Source organism: Octopus sinensis, linkage group LG9 (assembly GCF_006345805.1).
Source record: "Octopus sinensis linkage group LG9, ASM634580v1, whole genome shotgun sequence".
In the NCBI taxonomy this organism is placed as follows: Eukaryota; Metazoa; Mollusca; class Cephalopoda; order Octopoda; family Octopodidae; genus Octopus; species Octopus sinensis.
The window spans coordinates 101220400-101225291 of record NC_043005.1 but is presented as its reverse complement, the minus strand read 5'-3'; positions in this window follow the sequence as shown (position 1 = coordinate 101225291).

The window sequence follows — 4892 nt, the reverse complement described above, 5'->3', positions numbered from 1 at the left end:
TGCCAAGAAAATGAAATTATTTCCATCCAGCTTGAGCAGTTTTTGAGTCTCATTGTTGAGTTTTTTATTTCTCGAAATGAAGGAGTTGAAAATTTTGTTTGTTTTGGAATGTAATGCAGTGTAGAATAGCTTTGTCAGAGTCAATATGAGACACTACAGATAAACAAACGAGATTTTATGTGGTTGTTTGATCTGTTAGAAATAGCAGGCACATTTCCCTCAGGTTGTAAAATTTCCCTCAGCCTTAAAAAAATGTAGATACATTATATAATACCTTAGTCATTGAGAATACTGTAGTGAGACTTCTTTTGAGTTTTGAATCTTCTTTCTCAAGATCTTTCTCAAGATCCATCATTTAGAACTATGGTCTAGCTATCTTGCCATAAATGACAAAGTTCCACTATGAGAAATTAAGGATCTTTTTGGTTTGAATGGCAGTTTTTAACATAATTCTAGGTAACTAAAAAATTTCATACTTCGTATACTGGTAGAATGTATTTATAAAACATCTTTTTCTATTGGCTTTATTGAGAAAATTCTATAGTTTGTAAGATATTTGTTGTTTTTTTTTTCTTCAATTTCTGCAATTTCAACCAATCACTGACGTTTATTGAGGTGAAAAAGTATTCTGTGCTGTATGAATATGTCCCTCGTTTAAGAAACAGATTGGGTTTATTTACATTTGTGAAGAAAAAAAGATACTCTAACCCTAAAAGAAATTGAAATGCAATAGATCGATTCTAGGGTCATAATTATGGGTGACAATTTCATATGACACCGCTAGAAAAAACTGCCGTTCAAACCAAAAGGATCCGAAATTAACTGTCATTAACGCCCATGTGATCATATTTCAGCCAATCGGTTTGGCAGATTTGTAAGTCTTGTTTCATTGGTCTGATTTGGTAATTTAATGCAGTCATCTGTTTGGTCATCTTCTACAACTTAAAAGCAGATGCCCTTAGTAAGTCCATCCATAGTATTTAATGGGGACAACATTACTGAAAGGCATCTGTGGTAATGAAAATTTATCATAAGTTGAATTGTGTTGATAACTAGAGCTTCTTTAATCAGTTTAAGAGGAGCAGTCCCGACACAATATAAACTGCAAATAACTAGAAATGGTAAAGCAGTTAGACTACCTTGCTTGTTTCTGAAGCAACACTCTTGCCATATCCTGTATAAAAATACTAATATATTGTGAATCCATGCTTAAGGCTATTTTATTTAATAGAATTTTAATGAAATCATTTTCAACAAAATTGTTACATTAAACATTATAATCTCCAGTGTGAGAGAGGACAAAGTGACAGTCATCTTATATCATTTTACTTAAAATGTTAGTAGTTAATTCATAAAACATACATAGACTGGTGAAAGCATATCCTTAATATAGCTAGAATTGCATATCAGTTACTGGCTCAGTTCTTTAAAAAGCAGAAAATACTCCAATCCCCAATGAGTATTGACCCTCTACAAAGCTCCTATGAGACTCTCATTGTAGAATTGCTCTCATTGCAGAGCCGGTATTGGTACTGCATACATGCACATCCTCAAATGCATTCAGAAAAAGGGTCACTCACATGCACATTCCAGCCTCTGGGCTACAGGCATACTGTCCCCTCTATCTGCCTATTCTATCATTTCTATAACAGCTTCTGCTCCTTGAAGCTGCTTAGGCTCAGGCCACCTCCATCTAAGCATTCCCGACTCACTCGTCTCCTCATTACCCTTGTTATGTCCAATACCTAAGCTTGCACTCTACTCGGTTCCACCTTCCTAGAACATCAGTTTTGGGGAATTTACCATGTATGTTGACTTGCAACAGTTCAAGAGGAACATTAATGGCACCATTCTCACTGATTCTGAAAGGTTTGTGAAAGCCATGGGTATTACCACAACAACAACAAACACTGTAAATTAACAGCAATAATAATATGCATCACAGAAAGAGCACACAGCTTCCCATTCAGAATGAACACACAAAACATGTTGCAGTCACTTTTCTTGTATTTCTCAACTGTACTGTCTATTATGAAGTGTCTAAAAGTTTCATTGCACTTCAGCAACCTAAGACACTGGTTTGGGAATAATTTCTCTTTTTATGATACAGATTATGCTTCATAGTCACTTGAAAAGTTAATTTCACTTGATGCCATTGCGTGAATCATTATTTGGCTGTTACCATTGTGTGTTACTGTTGGAGATTGAGAGCAATCTGATGATAAGACAAAACTTTATCAGTTTTGCTTTTTTTTCTTTTACAAATAGCAGCAATAAAAGAAATTATACTGAGATATAATCTACTTTAGGAGAATAATACCTCATTATTCTTCATCATCATCATCACATCACCATCATCAACAACAACATTAAGATCTTATTGATTTCAAGGAGGTATTTCTTGAGAAATTTTTTAAATTTTGGTTATATAATGAAGCACCATTCTTAGATTTTTATCTCTCTTTACTTCATTCTGCTTCTTGCATTGCAGAACCATTCCCCGTTCAATTGTACCCTTTTATTTATGATATACTCTTTTACTCTCTTTTACTCTTTTACTTGTTTCAGTCATTTGATTGTGGCCATGCTGGAGCACCGCCTTTAGTCAAGCAAATCGACCCCAGGACTTACTCTTTGTAAGCCTAGTACTTATTCTATCGGTCTCTTTTGCCAAACTGCTAAGTTACAGAGACGGAAACACACCAGCATCGGTTGTCAAGCGATGTTGGGGGGACAAACACAGACACACAAACACACACACACATATATATATACATATATATGACGGGCTTCTTTCAGTTTCCATCTACCAAATCCACTCACAAGGCTTTGGTCGGCCTGAGGCTATAGCAGAAGACACTTGCCCAAGGTGCCACACAGCGGGACTGAACCCAGAACCATGTGGTTCGTAAGCAAGCTACTCCTATGCCTATATATTCAAAAGATTTTAAAATTGCTTCTTTCGTGTTATAGAAGCAACATCATGGTATATTATTCACTAATTAGGACTAAAGTTAATTTAGCAAATTTGAAGTATGTGAAGTGTGACCCAAAAACTCTCAAGTTCTTGATTGAGTGGTTGAAGCAATGACTTTAGTTGTTCCTCCTGAGATCGTTGTGTTTTTCATGTAGTGATAGGATGGGATAAGAAAGAGAGCAGGATGCAAGACCGTCTCTGATTGCATCTTTGTGCTGCTTTGCAGTCTCTAAAGAATACACCGGAAGAACAAACAGTTTCAAGCTGAGATTTCAAAGTTGTATTTACTTGATCTTTAAGATAAATCAAAAATCTTTGTGCCATTGATTTACACTATTGTTAGTAATAAAAATAATAAATAAATGCACCCTTTTAAAGCCTAGCAAGACTAATGGGCCCGGCTTCCCGGTTTCTATGGCATATGTGTTCCCCAGCTGGACGGGATGCCAGTCCATTGCAGCGTTACTCATTTTTGCCAGCTGAGTGGACTGGAGCAATGTGAAATGAAGTGTTTTGCTGAAGAACACAACGCGTTGCCCAGTCCAGGAATCGAAACCACATTCTTACGATCATGGTGCTGACACCATAACCACTAAGCCACGCTCCTCCACATTGTTAGTAATATTGGTTTCAAATGTTGACACAAGGCCAGCAAATTTGAGAGGGGTTAAGTCAATTACATTGGCCGCAGTACTCAACTGGTGCTTATTTTATACACCCCAAACGGCTGAAATGCAAAGTCAACCCTGGCAGCATTTGAACTCAGAATGAAATGCAGCTAAGTCCTTTGTTCAGCATCCTAACAATTCTCCCAGTTTGCCACCTTATTGTTGCTAATAATATTAAACTTTCATGAAGAATCATAAAGAGAACTTTGGAAATTTTAAAATATTTCATCCACTTGGCTAGCATCAGTAATTCTTTTATTCTCATATGAATGTGTACTTGCCAAAATCAAAAGCAGTCATTTTTAATTTATATTTCAAACAAACACCATTTTCCCATATTACTTTGTAACTTTTTAAAAAACTACCATTTGTTAAAGTATACAAATTTCACATTTGATATTTCTGAAGAGCAGAAGAGTTATCTATAAATGCTTATCAATATAGGATTCCATTATTCTATATTATCTAAGTCTATGAACTATATTTGGAATGCAGGACAATATAATGGATTTTACACATAACTATAATGGATTATTACAAAAGACTAACCAAGGAAGCATATATGGATTTAAAGACTCATGCTAAAGTGTACTTACCAAAATCAAAAGCAGTAATTTTTAATTTTTTATTTATATTTCAAACAAACACCATTTTATTATATTACTTCATATTTTTTGAAAAAACTACCATTCGATAGATTATACAAAATTCAAGTTTTATATCTCTGAAGAGCAGAAGAGTTGTCTATAAATGCTTATCAATATAGGATTCCATTATAGGGACAGCACTTCTGTGAAACGATCGTAAGATGCTTTAAAAACTTAATTCAAAACTTTTAAACTATTATATATATTAATACTTATACATATTTACATATATTTATATATATTTATATTTTTAATACAACATGATCAGGAAATCTTTATTGATATCGCTGGTATTCTGGGGTATCTAGGGTATAACACTTGTCATAGTTTCATATTGTATTGTGATATCTTTAGCAATGTGTTAGCTAAACTATCTGCATATATGTTGAAGCTGGTCCTTCTGGCCTTGACAGAGATTCTTTCTACCATATTTGCAAAACCCTGCTATTCAGCAGGCTGAGCCTTTTGGTCTCTTGCCAAAGGAATCTCTGCCAATTTTGATAACTGTCTTAGGAGCCATACACCAGCTGGCTCAAAACCTTTGTATGTGCTGCCCCATTGTTTTCAAATTTGCATTGCTTGCCCTCAATAAAACTCTTT